Source organism: Zeugodacus cucurbitae, chromosome 5 (genome assembly GCF_028554725.1).
Source record: "Zeugodacus cucurbitae isolate PBARC_wt_2022May chromosome 5, idZeuCucr1.2, whole genome shotgun sequence".
Classification (NCBI taxonomy): Eukaryota; Metazoa; Arthropoda; class Insecta; order Diptera; family Tephritidae; genus Zeugodacus; species Zeugodacus cucurbitae.
In genome coordinates this window covers 71,960,931-71,982,800 of record NC_071670.1, presented here as the reverse complement: position 1 = coordinate 71,982,800, position 21,870 = coordinate 71,960,931, and positions in this window count along the sequence as shown.

The following is a 21,870-nucleotide window of genomic DNA, read 5'->3' as shown; positions in this document are numbered from 1 at the left end:
TTGCTTTATTATTCCTCCTTTCGAATAATATTTCTACATGCAAATTAATATTTGCTTTGGTTGCTTTTTCCGTTTAATTTTGATTTATTTTTTATGATTTTTTGCTTGAAGAGATTTTGATGTCATTCGCATCGGAGAACCTTCAGATCCTGCCTTAATCATTCTACGCTTCTGCATTATATTTAACTTAACTGACAATATCAATTCCGTATCACAACAGCAGGTTTTTTATATAACAAACCATTCTAATTCCGATCATTAAAGTATACTCCGACAGCGCACAAAGTGGTAACCGTTAGTGTGTGTGTGTGGGTGTCCGAAAAGTTGTTATCTGCCTCACTCATAAAAACTTGGCATTCAAACCGCAATCGGGCCAAATAACTCGGCCTGTTTAATGGCTTACATCTGTGTGTAACTGCAGCCTGCCACTGCATAACTGTTCTCATCTGCAATTCAAATTTGTAAAACAGAATGCGACCGACAAATTTGCAAACTTCCGCAATCATGCCACCAATTCCCAGGGTTTGTGGCTATCGGCAAAAGAGCTTTTGATTGTTCATTCAAATTGGCAAAAGAGACTACATATCTACATCTCATTCGTGTGAATATGAAATGTGCAACATGTAGCAAAGCTATTCCACAGGAGCGTTTGCAATTTTTCAGCGGCATCTATACTCTTAGTAAGTATTTCCTGTTGGTTAGATCTACATACAGACTCCATGACATGAAAGTCTTAGCTAAGTGGAGCAGTGCAAAACGGATGCGTGATTGATTGGTGGTCTCTAAAGAGCCCACCTTTGTTAAGTTTTTCACATGCAAATCGGCATAGACTTTGATACCGACTTATATGAATGCGTGTGGCATAAGCAATGAATATCTGCACATTCAAAAAGATACTTGACGAGTCTGTGACGGCTTGGAGTTTGTTTACATAGTTGAGTTGGTGGAAGAAAATCATCATCAATAATACATTTCTCTTGCCCTTGAAATTATAAAAATTATTATTATTTAAGGTAAAAAAAAATTATTAATAAATCGTTGAAAGTAAAAATGTGTATAAAAATCACCGTTTTATATACTGCTGAATCCACTCCCCGGCTTTTTACTCTAGTTACCCGCCCAGTCATATTGTCTATGGTGGTATTTGCCAAATACAGTGCTTTTTAAAAACTTTTGTTCGCTTGAGTTTTACAGCCACTGGTTGATATGCGGTCAACAGAAGTGTTGCCTTCTCTCTGCTGCAGTGTGGTCTGCTCTCCTTATGTAAGTAAAGTAAGTGGTTGAATGACATAATTGCCAATTAGTCAGCTGTCACTGCGAGTGTTGGCTTCTACTAACAACAAAAACGAAAAATGTGCATCGACTAAAAAAACAAAGAGTAATAGGAAAAAGTCGAAAAAAACTTCCGTGTAAAATAAAAGAAATAAAAAATATTCGCATTCCCACTATTAAAGGACAACGAACTGGCTGCTACAGAGTGTGCCGCAGCAGAGAAAAGTGTGACAGCGTCTTCGAGCGCGACGGCGGCAGCTGGCAGCCTATAGGTCGAGTGGCGCAAAAAGCCAGTCGCGACAGCTGTGTCTATGAAGGCAATGCGGGGGAAGAGATGTGATTAAAATGTAGCAATTGGCCAACAGTTGTGACTGGAACTTTGTTATCTGTTGGAATACGGTGTGGAGTTTCCTGTGAGTATCCAGTGTCCTTGTGTCTTTATTCGTAATTTATGCCTGTGATAGTCTGTTTGGCAGGCTTCCCAGAAGAAGTCATTGACATGTACTTGCTGCCAGGCTGCGGCTGACGCTTGCATCGCTTGATTCGCTTGCAAACTACGCGGTTATCAATTGAATACACAGACTACATTGCCACTTTATTTCACATATCTTCGTGGTTTTATTTCGGTTTCAGTTTTTTGCCATTCATGTTTTTTCTTGGCAAAACTGACACATCCATATGAATATTTGGAAAATGTTTCATTGAAAATTTAATTTAATAAATTGATGTCAGTCTTCAAACAAATATTATGCGCCACAGCTATTTGAAATATTGCGAAATCCATTACAAGCCGTAGAAAGTGATGTGCTTTTTTTCTAATAAAACCACAAACATTTTGAAACTATAGTTACACATAACGCTGTCTTTAATACAAATATAGTATCTTCACAAGATTCAGTACACACAAGTACACTCAATATTAACTAATCCAAAGTTTCGCTTGCTGGTCAAAGTATGTTACTCATACGCCGTGGGCAATGCAATATGCACCAATACCCATATGTTCTCCAAGTGTGCACATATGCTTGCGTGCTGACTTTTGGTTGAACTTAGTCTGCGTTACACTTAACTGCGGTTCGGTTTATTACATTTACATATGGCAAGGAGATTATTGTGGCCTTTGCCGCAAAAGCAATAAGAGAAATATTGGAAATTCCTGCCGGCAACCAATTCAAGCAGTGAGGTAAGGCATTGCACATAAAAAGTTGTGTAATACATTAAAACTATATCGGCTTATAATAAATGTAATTGTATGTACTCTTTCTATGTGCGAGTACCTCTATTATGGCGTTTTAAGACTACAAGTCACAACAAAACTACGAAGCCTCTTGCAATCACCTCAAAAATAAAGATAAACAGTTGCACGAGACAAAACATAAGAATTGTCGTGAAAGCACAATTGGTTAAGTGCCTTAAGAAGTTCACTACTCAAAGGCAATGTAAATAATAAAATATGTTTATGTGTGTCAGGCAGTGAAATGACACTCGTTAAGTGCGAGCAGAAATTTATGGTGATGCTGCTGCAACATTGTTTACTACGCAAGCACAATAAAGTCAAATCTTCGCAGAAAAGTCTTCTTAACTGCTTCGTACTTTGTATGCTCGACGTGTCAACAAATTCACACAAGTGCTAATGTAGCACAAGGTTTAAAAACTAAACTATTCATTGAATATCTTTCTTTAAAGTCTGCTATTTGGAAAGCTTAAGTGAGGTTAGCTATCTTAAGAATAAATATTTTAGTAGAAAAATCTGAATGTTCAAAGATTCCTCCCCGCGGCTTATAGATTCTGGGGCATTACCAATGATTTCCACATAGAGACAGCGACATTGCGAGTAATAGAAGCTCCAGATACCAGCAACAGTTCTTAACACAAGCACTTTGATATTATAAGATATATTTCATGTTAACTGCGTTTTTAAGGAGTAATATCTGTGTATGTAGCTGTAAAATTACGATGTAAAATGTTTCGGGTTGCTTGCAGTTAAGTGTTTTTATTATACCTTTGCGTTGCACCTATTCGCATTTTAACCAAAGTTTATCCAAGCAGCGACTCTTAAGTCTTTTTTGTATTTTATTGGCGCACAAATGGTCCCGTCAAGGCGATCGTACGGTGCTCCCACATTCGAACTTAACTGTCGTTCTGCTTAACCGCATAAGTGTCCATAACTTAGTAAATTTTACTTTCCGCATTAAAATCTTGAGCTTACGTGGAACAACAGCAGCAGGGATGCTTTTGGTAATTTTAACTAAAAACGAACAAAGTGTCAAATATACATATATACCAGTTTAAGTACGGGCGGAAAAAGGATGAACTTATTGAATGTAAGAAAGTTCGCGTATAATATTTAGAGTATAAGATGAATTGTGTATATGGTATGATATGAATTTAATATCAAAATGTTCTTTATATATTATGCATTCCATTTTACATTAGTCAATTTACTTTTAAGCTCAGCAAAGAGGGTAAAATGCTAAAGAATATGCTAAAATATTTAAAATCACGCCAGCAATTCACTCTTCATCATATGGATGCCACAGCTGTTCGGCTTTATCAAGTGGCGTCATTCAGCACAATTCCGTTAAGTAAATATGAGTAGGCATATAACCATTTCAGTAATGACGTGGCAACATTTACATATGTACGTGCTTATAGAAAATAGTGCTTGAGCTATGCAGCCAATAAAATCGGTATTCACTGACACTCATTCTGTAAATTTTGCAATCAATAACAAATGAGCGACAAATAAAATCAAAACTGAAATATTAGATGTAAATATGAATATGAAATGTGAATCATAAATTATCTTGTTATAACCTGAAATTTAGCCTGTGCATGTACTCATATGAGATATGTATACTATATCAAACATATATAATATATATATATAAAAGTGATGCTTATGCGCCCGCATGGATTTCCCAGAACCGTGTGTATCCGACCATTCACAAATTGTTGCCTCTGCATAATCGCATTAATAATAACTGCAAACGCTGCCGTCTCATTTACGGTTTTCAGCAGACTTTTTTGTCTCTCTCTCTGTTTCACTTGGTCGCGTTTATTATCCACCGTCGTTTTGGGCCTTGGGCTGTTAGCAGCGGAGCAGAGTATTAAAAGAGAAGGGTGTACTGCAGAAAAATTTGGTCGCTTGCAGATTTAATGAAGAGAAGTTGGCTTGCCGCAGTTCCGGCACGTAGTAATTTGTGCGTCGGTGCCTTTGAAAAGGCGCCCGGCCGACGCAGTGCGACGCTTTAAAAGTGCACAAACAGTGTGCCCAGCGCTGCCATGCACAGTTAGCCATTGCGGAGCAATTATGAAATTTAAGGGATTAAGCGAGTTTTGAGATTTGATTCGAGCAGTTTGAAACAATGAAGTGCTGGGGTGGCTTAAACGCAGCTAAAATACTAAAGTGCAATTAAAAGCTCATTTTTCATGTTCGGAGCTGAAAGAGGCGTGTCTGAAAAAGTTGAACAGTGGCTTTAGTGAATTAATATTAAGCATAGAATTTGTCTGTGAAATAATGAAGTAAACATTGGAAAACTAATTTCCTTCTCTTTGGCATTTCACACGGGAATTGTCAACTTTTGCCAGCTTTCAGCGAACCCAGATTTAATTGCTTCCTTTGCTTTACAATGCCATTCGCTTTTCCATTATTAATGCTCGGTTTGGCGCTGACGCAAACTCTTTCAAAGTGAACTGCCATGGAAGATATGAGTTGCTGAAAATAACAAAGCTCCCGGCACTCACTGGGCTTGACGCTAATGCACAAATGCCATAAAATGTGTGGTTGTTGCTGCATCTGTCATCGCCGCCATGAGAGCTAACTCTGCTGAAGCCTGAGAATATACTATTGGTGGCTTGTTATTCCGCTTTTCCGACTTTTGCTTGCAGCTTCAATATTTGCGGAGCCACCACTGAGGCGAGACGGTAGGGTAATAAAATTGAAAATTCAATGGCTTCTGCAATAGTTTCGTGTTCAGTGCTGGTGAGCCATCAATAGTGGGTGATTGAAAATAGCAAGTTCTCCATCAACGAGATTCACACCAAGGCCTTAAAATACAGCACATTATACACTGGTTATACAGCATTAATGGTGCGTCCCTATATGTACCTCAAAAAATTCTAGAATTTATCTGTTGCTAATGGAAATTGCTTTGAACTCTACCCGATATGCACTCTAATACTACACAGTATTACTAGTACTTCTGTCCAAATACACCCAGGCTATACATCTGGTATATAGTGCAACAAAATGCACTGAAGCGGTTGAGAGTATTTACGAGTGCTTGGTACATATGCTGCGTACATATCCAACAGTCACCGCAATAAAATAGTAAAACCAACTTCTGTTCGATGCTCTTACTACAATAGAGGAGAGAATATGAATAAGGAAAAGTTATAGAAATGTAACATAAAATATCTCAGTGCATTTCTGTACAAGAATATCCGAATGTAAAAATATCTTTTTGAAAAAATATTCATCCTTCACAAGTGAGATCAAATTTAAAAATGTGTAGCGCTAACTTAATTTAGGTTGCGTATACGACATGTCGAACTCTTATCCTTATTATCGACTTCATTTAGTTGTTAGTTAGTTTTAATAGTAACTTGGTATAGACGTGAAAAAGCTTGTAGGTGCTCAAGTGTGATTAGTCGAGGAGCAACTCTACTCCTGTAATTTTGTAATTTATCTTTGAGATTTGTATAAAGTTGTCTATTTTATGACCATTACAACAGTAATGTTTGGTAGACGGCCGTGAGATGCTTGAGCAGAACTTTTTTTACTCTGCATATTTTATTATTTATTCCGAATTACAGTGTTTATGTTTTCTCTGTTAAAGAAAGTTGAATTTTACAAAATGGTTTTATTCGTTAGTTTTTGCTGTTCTCTCTGGATTTTCGATCTACTACTTCTAGTCAAACGCAACAGGCTACATCGTTTTGCTCAAACGCATTTGTTGCAGTTCAGACTGTTCATTGTGTTGTTAATGTCGGAGTTGATTTGCTACAATCGCTCCGCGTGGTCGTTCAAGTGCTACTGGTATTGTTGTTGTTGTCGTTATTGTACTTAAACGTCTCTTTAAGTGTTTCGTTGTATTTTTCCCCAACGCTTGCATTTTGCTTTTTGCTGCATCCTCACATCCTCAGGTACCTGTGTTAAATTGTTTATATTGTCCATTTCGGCACTTGGAAGTTTCCTTTTTCATGGCATTTACCTTGCTTAACGGTGTTCAAGTTTTTACTCCAAAAAACTTTGGAGTTTTGGCGCTTTAAGGCGCGTTTGCTTTAACTTTCACCGACCGGCACCACGGGGAATTTCATATTTTCACAATTTCGTATTCACGAAGAGACTGTAGAGTCGAATATGTCCTATAAACACTTATATGTACTAAAATTCTTGGTGAGCTAATTCACCAATTTTTTTTTACTTTAAACATTCCCCTCCACCTACTATACTCATATACTATGTTTTTTAAATAACAGAAACGAAAATGTAAATAAGCAAAAATTATAATATTTTTCTTCAGATTTGATTTATTTGTTTATTAGCATTACATATTACCGAACACTTGTGCTTATCCACTTAAGTGACTCCCACATTATTTGATGTGATAAAATAAATGTTTAGTTTGCATTCCCACTCATCGGAAAACTCTAAACTCTCTTTTGGAAATCAGCGAAAGTTTCTCAAAATTTATTACACGTTAAACGTCTATCGCTGTAACTAACTGTACATGGCAAACCAAAGCATTAGTAAACAAGCCACTCCCTTCAACCGAAAGTGATTTATGATCTCTATGTTGACACTAGTGTGCGAATATGCGATAAAATTGTAAGTCTTGATGCAAATATTATTCAAACCCATGTCGGGCTAGTGAGCGAAGAAGACGAGAAGACGAGAAGAAGGGAAGGACGATTGACGATTATAAACAACCCAACCTATTAAGTAAATTTTGTTTACTTTTTGTAGAATAAATGACTAAACAGAGTGGAGTTGTTTGACAAGAAAATATGTAGACTCAGCGTCTTAGGACAAGAGATGCCTCTGTCTAGAGTGAGATAAGAAATAATGACACTTGAGTGGCTGCGGTTTGTTCTAAACTCTAGTAGTGATGGAGAAAAGTTGGTTTCGTGATTGTAAAAACTAGCAGTTAACAGTTAAACTGAAATTCTAAGGAATAGGACTTACTGTACTAGTTCTAAAATAAAAAAAAAACTGGTTTCAGAGAAAAAAAGATGGAATTGTTAAAATGCGTGTCAAGGATAAATCTTCAAATCCACTAAGAAGGTCTGCACTTCAGCCACTAAGCACTTGTAATCTGAAAGTGCACCGCATGCTATTGAATACTTGACGTATTTGTGATTTGTAGAATTTTTTTGCATTTAAATGGGCAAAAGTGACAGCAACAAGCATCAAAATGCACATTTTCTGCAATTGCAAATGAGAGTTGAAACTTAAGGGCAACAAGCAAAAACGGTAAACAGTAGAAATTGCGAAAGTCAAAAACAATGCGGCGAATGTTGCAAGTATGAGTCATTACTCATGCATTCATGCCAAATGTGATTGCGGTGATTTATGCATGCATGGAGGAGGAACATTATGGATTACCGCTGTCTAAAATGCAGTATTCCCTCTTCTTCTCACTCAAATCTAAGTATTACCCACACCCATTGGGGTTCACTCCATGGCACAGGGTGAATGGCAGTAATACTACATTTGTTGCTGTGTTGGAGTTGTTGCATGTTCTTGTTGTTAGTTGCCAATTTTTTACAGTTAATGTAAGTGCCAAGTCAAAGTCCCAACAAACGTGTAATGTTGCTGTGAATGCATAAGCTATGTGATTTGTTGCCACTGCAGATGAATGATTGTTGTTGTCTTGGTTTTTCTCCAGCACAAGAGTAGCAATGAAGCATTTTCTATTTCATATCCATATGAATAATGTTCCTCGTGTATATATTAATGTTGATCTTCTGGCTTAATTTCTTTGTAGTAAGCTATTATATGGGAGGAGAAAGCGAATGAAGGAGAAATATTATCTATCCATAACTATGAGGGTGTTTACTTTCTATTAGTAAGTAAGATTCAGAATGTCATCACTGATTAATAAGTCTAAGCTTTAAAACTAATGGCTCTGCTAAGAGAGAACACAATAATTTCATTAATATGGAGCGAACACCACCACAAGTGCAACAAACGTCGCCGATTTAGACTCAATAACCACAAATACTCGATGCACCAGCAGCATCAACACAATTACAAATGTATAATTAAACACGCCCGCCTGTTGCACCTCACCTCCCGTCGGTATCTCGTTTGATGCCCTCTTGGCTCTGTGACCTCTAAACACCTGAGAAACAGAAAGCTTTCATCGTTTCCTGGATTGTATTTATATTTAGTTGGCTTTGAAGCAACAAACAACACTTAACCGCTTTCTGACGTTATATGTGATAAAAACTACAGTAATAACAGCAACAATAACAACATTAATTGCAAAAGTCCATGTAAAGGGCGAAAGGCAAAGGAAATTCCATAGAAAAAGTCAATCCCTTGGCTTTCAAAGTGCTGGTTTAGCAATAACAACACCAACAGCAAACAACATGTCAGTGCATCTCTGTTGTTACAACCAATTGGTCTGCTGTGCGCTGCAACGCTGTTTGCACATTCCATACATGTCAAAGGTGTTCGTAGAGATGGCAGGTGGCATGTACGAGTGCGTTGGTGTAGTTGAAGGTATTGTCAGCAATGCTGTCTCGTTTGTTGTATTTTTGGATTTGAATGTGTGGGTGTAATGGAGCATTTGTGGTGTTTGTGTCGTTTTGTGGATGCTGAGCATTGGTATGTGACACGTGTGCATGCCGCTGGTGTCTGCACATTTTCTGTTCAACTCATGTGTCTATGTGTTGATGTATCTCTTGCTGCTGCCACTAGAAAAGTCGTTTGTTTTAAACAAAAAAAACTTAATTGAATTAAAATGTTGTTGCTACACTTTCACTTTCCTCGACAGCTGGGAAAAACTTTTCAATTTAATGTTCGACAAAAAGTTACCAAATAAAGGCTTTGGTGTAAAGGGTGATTTTTTAAGAGCTTGATAACTTTTTTAAAAAAAAAAAACGCATAAAATTTGCAAAATCTCATCGGTTCTTTATTTGAAACGTTAGATTGGTTCATGACATTTACTTTTTGAAGATAATTTCATTTAAATGTTGACCGCGGCTTAGGTGGTCCATTCGGAAAGTCCAATTTTGGGCAACTTTTTCGAGCATTTCGGCCGGAATAGCCCGAATTTCTTCGGAAATGTTGTCTTCCAAAGCTGGAATAGTTGCTGGCTTATTTCTGTAGACTTTAGACTTGACGTAGCCCCACAAAAAATAGTCTAAAGGCGTTAAATCGCATGATCTTGGTGGCCAACTTACGGGTCCATTTCTTGAGATGAATTGTTCTCCGAAGTTTTCCCTCAAAATGGCCATAGAATCGCGAGCTGTGTGGCATGTAGCGCCATCTTGTTGAAACCACATGTCAACCAAGTTCAGTTCTTCCATTTTTGGCAACAAAAAGTTTGTTAGCATCGAACGATAGCGATCGCCATTCACCGTAACGTTGCGTCCAACAGCATCTTTGAAAAAATACGGTCCAATGATTCCACCAGCGTACAAACCACACCAAACAGTGCATTTTTCGGGATGCATGGGCAGTTCTTGAACGGCTTCTGGTTGCTCTTCACCCCAAATGCGGCAATTTTGCTTATTTACGTAGCCATTCAACCAGAAATGAGCCTCATCGCTGAACAAAATTTGTCGATAAAAAAGCGGATTTTCTGCCAACTTTTCTAGGGCCCATTCACTGAAAATTCGACGTTGTGGCAGATCGTTCGGCTTCAGTTCTTGCACGAGCTGTATTTTATACGGTTTTACACCAAGATCTTTGCGTAAAATCTTCCATGTGGTCGAATAACACAAACCCAATTGCTGCGAACGGCGACGAATCGACATTTCACGGTCTTCAGCCACACTCTCAGAAACAGACGCAATATTCTCTTCTGTACGCACTGTACGCATTCGTGTGGTTGGTTTAATGTCCAATAAAGTAAACTGAGTGCGAAACTTGGTCACAATCGCATTAATTGTTTGCTCACTTGGTCGATTATGTAGACCATAAATCGGACGTAAAGCGCGAAACACATTTCGAACCGAACACTGATTTTGATAATAAAATTCAATGATTTGCAAGCGTTGCTCGTTAGTAAGTCTATTCATGATGAAATGTCAAAGCATACTGAGCATCTTTCTCTTTGACACCATGTCTGAAATCCCACGTGATCTGTCAAATACTAATGCATGAAAATCCTAACCTCAAAAAAATCACCCGTTACATGCCAGGATTAGCAGATTAAATGACAATTATTTCAACTAACAAAACTCTTTCCCAACATTCAAACATAGGAATAGTGAGATTAGTCTACTGATTTTCCGAGATTATAATTGTCATATGAACTTAGGGCATTGTACGGAGTCATCAACTGCTTTTGTTTCTTTATTTGCATTCTTGTATGTTCTGTTGAGCTGCCGTTATGACAGCGACACCAATGCAGCTACAGCTTGCCATTCAAGATAAAAAAGAAATGATGGTGAAATTGCAGAATTACATATGTTTGAAAGATTTTGAAACGTTGGCGACAGCTGCAGCAGCAGAAACAATCAATGAAACAATTGTTGCAACACATACAATGCGAATTCTGGCACCAGCGATGTAAATGCGACAATAACCAGCAACAGTAGAACAATAAAAGTCAATGCAAATTTCGCAAAAATGAGATTGAGAAAGTGGGATTAAATGGAAAATTTGATTCACCTCTGCGACACTTGTTTCTTGCTCATTCAAATTATACCTAATTGAAAGATAATTGCATTTCAAGTGCTTTGGCCAACCTTTGGATGCGTTTATCCGTTTGTTTTGTTTAAGCTGCAACTTTTTAAATCTAATTTGCTTCTTTTGCGTTTGCTTATTTGTTGTGGTTACTTGGTGTTTCCTTAAACTTCTGTTGGGAAATTTTGTGCAATAGTCTTTTACCACTCTAATGCGTGGAGCAAGAGATAATTACATATTTGCTTACATATAAGGTGTTCTAAAGTGAAGTATATTCGGTAGGAAATTAAAAATATATATTAACTTGGTCTGCATTTTCAAATATTTTGACTCATCAGACAAAACTATGGTAAGTGATTTACGACTGTGAACAAATATCATTATTTACCTGTTTGCCACCATTATTCTAAATGTTCGAATCTCAAACAGTAGACACTTTAACACAACTACACAAATAATTTATTTAGGTGCTAAGGGTCACATTTTATATATTTTTTATACTCACATATTTCTGTAGTAAGACTAAGCCATTCAACTGTAAAATAGTTCCCTCACAAAACAATGCGACAAGGAGTTTTTAAAAATTTTACACGGCTGAAGATGCAACAAAAATAAAATATACAAATAGAACGGAAGCAAAGTATTGAAAGTCTCCAAAGAATTTTTGTTGTTGTATGGGCTTAGCAAAGTGTAGCGCATGAGAAGGGTCGATTCAGGAAAAATGTCAATGCTCTAAGTAGTTTTATCCTAAATAAACATTTTAACAGACACTGGTTCAGCATTTTGACCTTGTTCAAGGATAGTGGGCAATGCAATGATTTGGCTGGAAGACATGTTGAATACTCTGTACCCATGTTGTAAACAAACACACTGAGAACAGGCAGTTAAATATGTTAAATACGCAATTACATATTATTACATAGCAGGGAGCACCCAGTGGTTGTAAGAGCTCATATAGGGCATTCATATTATTTTATTTTATGGTTTTATGGAAGTAGAACACTTAGCTCTGTAACTTTTCAAATTTGATAGCTTTAACTTGCATTTCCAATAAAGTTGTTGAGCTGTGAATATACAAAGTAGAAATATTTAGTTTTCCTTTGCTTACGTTTGAGAAAACATACAACCGACAAACCAAATTGTTTGCAAATCTGATAAACTGAATGAATTGCATTGCTATTTTATTGCTTTTAAACTTTACCAATTGTGTTTTGTATACGAATTACTTTATCTCAAACTACTCAGCTTCAAGGATTGAATACAGAAGGCAAAGCAGAATAAAACAAGCAGGTAGCATTTAAAAATAGTACAATAACAAAAGCAGAAGAAGTAATATAACTAAAAAGAATGGTAATTCAGCCAAAATAAGTGAGATTGTTTGCGTCTCCAATGAATAATGAATAAAAATGTTGGCGAATTCACAGATTTTCATTTCTCGCCTCAGCTGCTACTGCTCTTTCCAAGTATCTCAGTATTGCATACAAATGTCGTGAATAGACACCAATTCACTTCTGTCGAAAATGCGCTACTTAGTTGTGTTTGCGACACGTTTTGCATGTTTATATAAATCATCAACCGCGATCCATTGCTAATTTAATTTATAGGTGCAACATGTGGTGGAACTTATAGGTGTAGGTATTTGCCATAAACAGTGGTTTGTATTTCCTATAAGCCATGCTTCACTTCACGAACGCCAATTCGCCATTTATACGACAGATTTTATTCCTCTCAATTCGAGAGGTCGTTCACACGTCTTTTATATGTGAGTGTGTATCTTTAAGCATTCGCATTCGTATTGCGACAAGCTTTGTAACGGCGGCATGTTTTTCATGGTTCGGAAATTTACCACAACAGAGACAACAAACAATTTGCATTACAAGCAGGAAAAACGAGGACTTTGCGGATTTGTTTAGAGTTCTTAATAAGCGGATACCAGAAGATAAACACGAAAGTGAATAGAAGTAGTAAGACTTTTCCTGCATATAATATCCCATTTGCATTTTTGCGACTTATGTTCCATTTTATTCTCTATTCTTATGTTAATGTACAAGAAAACCGGCCTGATTTCTTTTAACCAAGTTCATTATGTTTTGTGTTAAATGGTTGAGTGCTTTTACAATTCACCACAAATTAAATTGGAGTTCCAGGAGTTAAAGCTTCAAATCTTTAAAATAAATTGCTTTAATTATGAATTTCTATTTCCAACTATATATACTTCAGAAAAGAAAAGTCCAAGTAAACAAAAATCTGATCTACATAACGATGCTAAAACTCAACACGATAAATGAGGGAAGTGTATTCACACTATTTTATTAATAGATGTGCATATGCACGTGGGTACGTGGGTATTACCCATAAGTGTAAGCCAAATCGATTAAATGTGTCATCAAGTGGGGACCTCCATCAAAACCAGACCTCAACACACAGCCAACATATGCTTGCGGATGATACGCACATCATTCAAATTACAAATTAGTGTGACCAAAGTCAACGAAGACAGGCGAACTGAGCAACAACGGACACTTGACCTCCAAGGAGGTGATCAAATTGCAAATATTTACAAACACTTTCACACTCTGAAGCGCTCGTTCAACCATAATAAACAACAGAAATCCATTATGTTAATAGCACAAACAATAGGCAGAGAAAAGAGTCACTGGGAAATTCAGCAGACAAACTTTGAAAATGTGAAACGAAGTCTTGAGTAGTAAAATATAAAGGAAAGAGCTAATGTCTAAAGAGTTGAAAAGAGTTGAAGCGAACGGTAGAAGCAATCGAAAAAATAAAGTTCTAATGAAGCTACGAAAAGTTTGGGACCCGAAAGGAAATGCCAAATAGTTGCGTTTGTTATTTCAGCGTGTGAAAGATAAAGGAATATAAAAAACCCTGAAAGAGAATAATTTGACCTTCGGAAAATATAAAAAAGTCTATGTCACCCCCGCTTAGCGCAACGAGTATTGGCTTGAAATTAAAGTTCATCTAATTTGACCAGAGCCTGTTGTTATATACTTTGGGAATTTAATTTCATATACTCCTTTTAATTGCTCGGCAAGTGTTTGCTACCAATTTGTCTACTTGTCTTTAGCCTTTGCCAAAAATTCAACTTCACTAAAACACCATTAACATCAATATTACCATCAACGTTAGTGCCTCACGTCTTCTGAGTGGCACTTTTGTGCGCCATAAAATCAAAGTTTCGATTATTTTTCCATTCGATTGCCCATAAATGTTGAATGAATTCGCTATTGAATTTTCAATGCCCGGCTTACCAAACTGACTATGATGCTATACTATACTGAACTATGTCGGTATTCAATGAAATCTGCTTACTTAAGAATTTGTTTTCTGTATCGCAAACTTGATATAAATATGTAATTGAAAGTGAACATCAAACAAATAAGGTAGGAAACAGTAGCAAGGATTGGTGTCTCGGAATACTTCGAAACTGGGACGTTTATACTTTTTTGATTACTTAGCTAACAGGGATACCAAGTTGGGTAAGCTCGCCAAGAAGCTCACTGAACTCACGCCTACCTCTTCCCAAAGTACATTTCTTTGCAAGTGAGGCAAGGGCCTCTATAACATCATCATCTCAACAAGTGGTTTACTTTGCTGCTCCCTATGTGTAAGCACAAGCCTATTTACTCTCTAATTCCCTTCCACTCTGCATTCGCGCTCCGTTCTACTTCTCAACTTCCGGCCTTAAATTATTCAGAGTTATTGTACAAAAGACTTTTGTGAAATACTAATGGTGTTTACGCAGCTCATTATAATGCCATGAGTGACGTCGATAATATGTTTAAGGACACTTGAGTGCACCAGAAGAGAGCGAATATGCCAACAACAAATAACAACTGACACATGTAACACTTCGCACTTCGCTTCACACCCTCTCAATGCCACAGTTGCAGCAGCAGCAGATGTTGCTTTGGTCATGTGAAATGATTCAAGGGAAGTCGGACGAAAGAACGGAATACTGCGAAACGTCACTCTGTAGGAATGACTGGTATTGCAAAGGGTAAACTGCAGCAAAATTAATTATGCATAGCATACTTAGACTCATATACTCACATCAGTGAATGAAGAAGGAAAGTAAGCAATAAACAGCAAAATATTCGCTAGATAACTCGGTCGCCTGGGAAGAGAATTCGTTTAAATTTCGTTTAAATTTTCTCATTAAGGCAAACATTTGCTAGAAAGGAGCGATATGAGTTCTAAAGTAGTTCTATGCGCTTCAACTTCATTAAAATCGGAAAACAAATAATAAGTCAGTGCTTTCGATGGGCTTATTTCTTAATGTTTTTTTTTTCAAAAAAAGAAAACCGGTAATAATTGAAGTCTTGCATATTTCCCTATCTTCATACCCTTTATAACCAACCAAAATTCGGAAGAAGGGTAGCGGGAAGGGAAGGGTTTCGAGTCGATAAGTAGGCTGAAAATTTTGTAGAATAATCATCGGGCTATTGTGCAAGGTAACAAGTTCTGTTACCACTTTTAAAAATATGCAAAATACACACCTGCCCAAGCTTATCCACACTCATATGCATATATCCATACATACATAGATGAAAACATATCTACATGCAAATTAGCCGATGACATAGAGTAATCCTCTAATGATACCATCTAGTTGTCAAAAGCTTTTGAAACTTTTTTGAAACCTCATTTTCATTTTTATCTTTTTATTCGCAACCCTTAAAATTTGCATGAATATTGCTTAAAGCTTGCGATAACACTCTAGGTGTGTCTTGGTTGAAAATTGCCTCCAAAGAGGATTTTATAAGTGGATTAAGGTTAAGCGCTTATTTGACACTTTCATTTCATTTTATTGCTTGTTGATTGCTTTTCCACCTTGAGGCTTTTTTGCACAATACTATACAATATTAAGATATAATAGAGGAGGTAGAAGGGGTCATGTGTGCCCGATTTAATCAGCTCTCACACTCAAGCTTGAAATCCAACCTAAAAACCGTTAGGTAAAATATTTTATTCACTGGAAAAGCTGAAGAGTAACATTTTTTTTTTTTTTTTCAAAAAATGCCCTTCAAATGTACTAGATGAGACTGAGAAAATTTGCACTTTGTATTCTTGAATACCATTCGAATACAACAGGATTATTTAGATCCGTTTGTAAAATAACTAATTTATTTAAATTACAATTGTAAAAAATTCCTTGCGCCTTTCGCTTCTCTACGAACTCACTGCAGATATTGTTGAAAGCAAACTTTTACAGCTAAAAGTAATTGCGCATTGCCAACAACTTCAAGGGCAGTCAAGCAAACGAAACGATTTCAAATGCAATGAAGCAAAATTAGCAGCAAGGCCTGGAAAACAAGACAAAAGTGTTGAAAACTGACCATTTGAAGCAGTAGTGTGCTTCGATGCTGGATGGAGGTTAAGCGATGGCGGGGTCTGCCTGTAACAGCAGCGAAATAAGAAAGCAATTTCCGTTTCCGTTCGCAATCGAAGGCCATTTCCGGTGGAGCCTAAGTGGCGGATCGTTCACTGTCCATTGTTGTGGAGTGGTTGGCATTTATGTTTGGGAATGCTTGAAGCGATTACAGCCAAATTGCTGGCAGGCTATTGCAGTTCGTGGAAATTGTTGTAATGACTTATTCCTTTGTGTGATATTCGCTGGCTTTCGCTTTTCGCAGATTTCAATTGCGTGGCTTTCGCTGCTATTACACCTCGAAGTCGATTCATCAATGCCAGAGCTTAAGTGGACAACCAGAATCGAAAAATGTTTTATGGAGGAGGCAGTAAGGCCAAACGATACGGCGTATACCATTTGAAATATGATATGTTGGCGGAAGTTTTGAACTCCACTATCTATCGCCATAAATTTCGCTAAATCGCTTTCAATATTTTTTGGGATATGCGATAAATATACGCTTAGTCAGCAAGTATCTGCTTTGTTGTAGCACTAGCATATCTTTTTGCCATTTATGACTACTTTTATTGTGCGGACTACATTGCAGGGAATTTATTCTTTATTAGGCTAATACGAGGGTTATATAGACATACTTACACAACCTTGCAGAGGTCTTCTTAAATTGGAATGTGATTTTTTCAATAAAAAATGGATCAGCTCTGTTAAACTTTTATTCCACCGAAAAATCAATCAACTTGACAAATTGCAACATCCTCGTAGTCATTTGCATTACTTCAATTGAATTTCATTTTATTGGACCCTCAAGACCACCCACAGGCACTTATCTACTCGTGTATGTATATTCTGCTATTGACATTGATGCTCCTCTCGCCTCTGTCGGCATTTGTCACTTTCACTGCTGCAATTCACTTTCCACTCTGATTCTACTGCAGCCAGAACTTAAACTCAACATTTCGGATACCCACTCACTCACTGAAGAGATTCAGAAATTGAATTTAATGCTACATTCATCATATTTTTATGACAACTGAGCTTCTGGTGGCAACAGTACATTTTCCCCAAATCATCGTAGGAGTTCCGCTTTGGGATTTCAGAGAGTGTGTATGCGTGTCAGTCTGTAAGTGAGTGCTGCAGTTGTGCAGCAGTAGGTCTCTTGCATCTCACAAGCAAACTAGAGGCGCACTTTTCACGAAGAATGTGACACTGGAGGAAAGTTTACTGTCGTCACGTTCTCTTAACGTATCTTCTTTGCTAAATTTGTTCTTATTCAAATAAATCGAAAAACGATTGAGTTGCAGTAGCAGCACTTAATCATTGCTTCGTAATGATTATTTGCGACATTTAAATAATAAACAGATGCTAGACTTTATATTGTATATTGTAGATATATAATTTTATCATAAATATCTTCAAGCTCGTTGTTTATATTTGTGCTTCAGTAACATGAGAGATTTTTTTATTTACATACATTTCATACGGATATTTATATGATTCTATAAGCTTCGAAAAATTAAATACCAAATATAGAAATGACCCTTCAGCTGAGCTTCTATTGTTGGCAGCGTTGTTGTGTAAATTCATTTTCTTATTAAGTTGTCAAGTGAACGACATTTAGACTTCCGGGATTAGGCAAAGTAGCCTTTTGTTAGCCAAATAAAATCATAAACTCGACTTACCATAATAACGTTTATTATTCCGCATCCATTAAATTAGAATCTGCGCATGACTTTGAATGGATAAATTCGTTGATATTTCGATGGCTTAGGCCTACTAAGCTTTTTAGGCGCTAGAGTAACGAAACTCTTTGTAGCTTAGTCAACTGCAACGTATTAATATATTATTCTATCGTATTGGTGAGTACAGGAAATAATAATATTTTTAAGTATGAAACTTTACTTATTGCACATGGATACGCATTTTACTACACATCTACTCAAATAAATTTACTCTACTATAATTGAAGTCTTCTATAAATGTCTTTCACTTTCACCAGGGGGTGTTTCAATATTTATATTCTTCTTTATATGCACTCCATATATAAGTCATACGAGTAAACACGTGCTTACGTATGTATGTATATATGGTGTGCACGTGGGAGAGTATGACATGAAAGACACTGAGTAAGTGTATGCAAGTCCCATGATATTCTTTTTACAAATTAAGTGACTAATGGCGTAATGCATGTACTTCAAAGAACCATAGTTATGCTGCAGTTGAAGTAAATTCGCATGTCGTGGCGTATGCGTAACACAAATTTCATAAGCCGTCAGCAGACGTGCTCACATGCCTCCAACTCTTAGGCTTTTCACACGAATGTGCCAATGGGGGCATCCACAAAAGCGCGAAATTGTGAAATACATGAAAGCCACGCAATTTGCATGCCACAATCGACGTGAAATAATTCTTGCAACAATGCACTCAAACTTAAAATATTTTCACGCTTCCAATTGCACACACCTTATTGTTTCGAATATTGGATGCGAAAGACGCTTACACAGTCTTACGTGGCACATAAGTTATGTAGAAACTTGAGTAAGAGTTGTAGCAGAGCTTTGTTGCTCGTTGTTATTTCAGTGTGTTCTAATTTATTACTATTAAAAATTGTTGTTTAGATATTGATTATTTTTCAAAATATCTGCTAGATCTTAAATTCATATTTCATTTCAGTTCCCTCAAAATGAAATTTCGGTACTTCACTACACTCGACGCGGTATTTGTTATCTTTAACCCGCAAGCTCAGCGCTTTTCAAACTCTTTGCGACATTAATTGCCAATCACAGCCGCAACGAGACTCCAACATATCACTGCCGGGGGAAAGAAAAGTACGCTGTTCACAGAGACAGTTAGTTGCACCACATCGAATGCACTTGCTACTTGTTGCACTATTGTGATGGCTGACATCATAAAATATGAAATGCCGAAAAATAACTTTTACTTGTGAGTTAACAAACCAGAAACAATCGCACCAGAGAGTATGCTTTGAAACATAAATTCCGTTATAAGTGACATTTTGGCTTTTCACACTTCGCGTTTGCCGCAATGCACCTGACAGCCTGCCTGAACACTGCGAGAGCAAAGTTTATCGTCGAAGTTCTTGGCATTGCAGAGTTTCGCTGAGATAACCTTTTGGAGTGTTTTGCTGAACTTCTTTGTAATATCAGCATTGTGCAGCAAAGCGGCTTAGATTGAGAACTTTTTCTCATTTATTAGAAGCTGAGGCATTTAATGATGCAGCGAAGGACTTTGCTATATTTGGAAGTAACTCAAAACTATATTCTAGATGTTGTAATTGCACCAAATTTAAAAACTTTAAATCGTAATAGACTTAGACGGGCAAGTCATTAATTTTTACGAAATTCAAAAAAAAAAAAAATTTAGTGGTGCCAGTAACATCTCCATGCTCCTAATTTAATTTATGATATTTTTTAAAGGATCAATATATACATTCATATACATTTATTCCCGATCGACTTATATTTGTTTCTGTGTATGTAGATATGAATGTGACTTTAACGATGGCGTTAAACCGTTGACTATGACTCCATAAAATGCAGCCATTAAAGCGGTCATTATCAGCGATCATTAGCGATATAAATCCAATGAAAGGAAAACGACAGCCTCGGTTGGTGTTTATGATGGTGATTAGGGTGTCAGATACTCTCACGATTGACCAACAGTCACGGCCAAAGTCACCGCACCGCTTATCTTCATCTTGGCATTAAAGCAAATAATTAATGAGTATTCGCACATGGAATTAGAAGACCATTAAGCCAAAAACTAGTGAAGAGCAATCAACAGCCGTTGGCAGAGCAATGCACTGGCCTTTGTAAACATTTAGTTTACTCGTATTTGTCATCGCAAAACAAGAGATTATTTTTATTACAGTCAGTTTAATTCTTTTATAATTTCCTTCTTACTTCCTACCACACAATGGCATAAAGTAGAAAGCCGTATTCATTACTACTTTATTCATATTGTTCGGCAATTTTATCGCACCGAACTAGCTTGTAATTCGCCTCACTGATGAAGGCTACATACATTTATTGTTTTATATTCGCACAGCTTGGGAATTGTTGTCAACATATGTCTCTGCTCTGCCAGATCGACTGCTCCTATAAGCTTAATTATTTTCATAAAATTTATATGAATATATAGTTATTTACTGCTTTTGAACGTGTTTTGCTTTTACTATCAATGTTGTTTCTGTGTTTGTTGTTTAAATTTCGCCGGTGCAGTGTCTCTGTCTGTGGAGCATATGATAATGCTGTCCGCACACTTGCATTCCCTGGCCGTGCAAAGCAATTTAATTAAAAATAATATTTTATATATGTAGCCATTAAGCTGGATTATCCTCATATAAACAGATGACAAATTGAAAATAAATGAGTTTGCACCTTAAATGAAAATGAAAATGTAAAATTGCTTGCAAACGTAATAAGTTACGTATACGCCGTCTCATCCACAGTGCATTTGTTACGGAAAAGGGTTGAGAATGATCATTTACATTTATTTATTTTGTATTATTTTAAACATAGACCAAAATTCTTCTCAATTTCAATTTCTTAAACTCACACGAATTGGGTGATTGAAACAAAGAAAAAAGCATCAACACTCATTATGCCACATAAGCGGCTTAAAAGTTTTCTGAATTAATGTAGAAAAGTAAATCAAAAGCCCGCATTGCTTACTTAGCACAAAGGACTACACATGCAAGAGGAAAAAGCAACAACAACAGTATCATTGCACGTGCATTCATGGTCGTCAGCTGTTTTACTTCGCACATATGCTTCTTGCCAACTGGGGCCCTGAATTATTCAGAGATGATGCAACACCAAACAGCCTTCGCTCCCAACTGTGTGTACACTGCTGATTATAATGCCATGAATGACTGCAACACACAACACTTTTAGAAGCCCACGAGAGGCTAGATAGAGCTGCCAGACCTCAGCTGGTTGCTGCATTCGAAAAGCATTCTATGACAGACGGTCGAAGAGCAAAACAAGGGGACGCCTACAAATGGCTAGTTGCTGATAAAAAAAATTCCCACAGCATAAATTATGTAACGCGGCAACATTAGCGATCTTTTTTCATACCAGCACGGTATATCTTATTTCATCCATGCAATGGCGGGCAGTGATGCATAAGCCGATGAAAAACAAGAAAAACATATGAAACATGATTCGTGTTCTCTATGCATTATCATTTGAGTATATGCTTATATATTTTGATAGCACCGCTGATTATCGTCTACAGCGTATTGGTAGTGTTAAAACAAAAGCATTTTTTTCCATTTCGTAACATTTTTCATTTAAACGTAAAACAAAAATGGGAATGGGTTCAA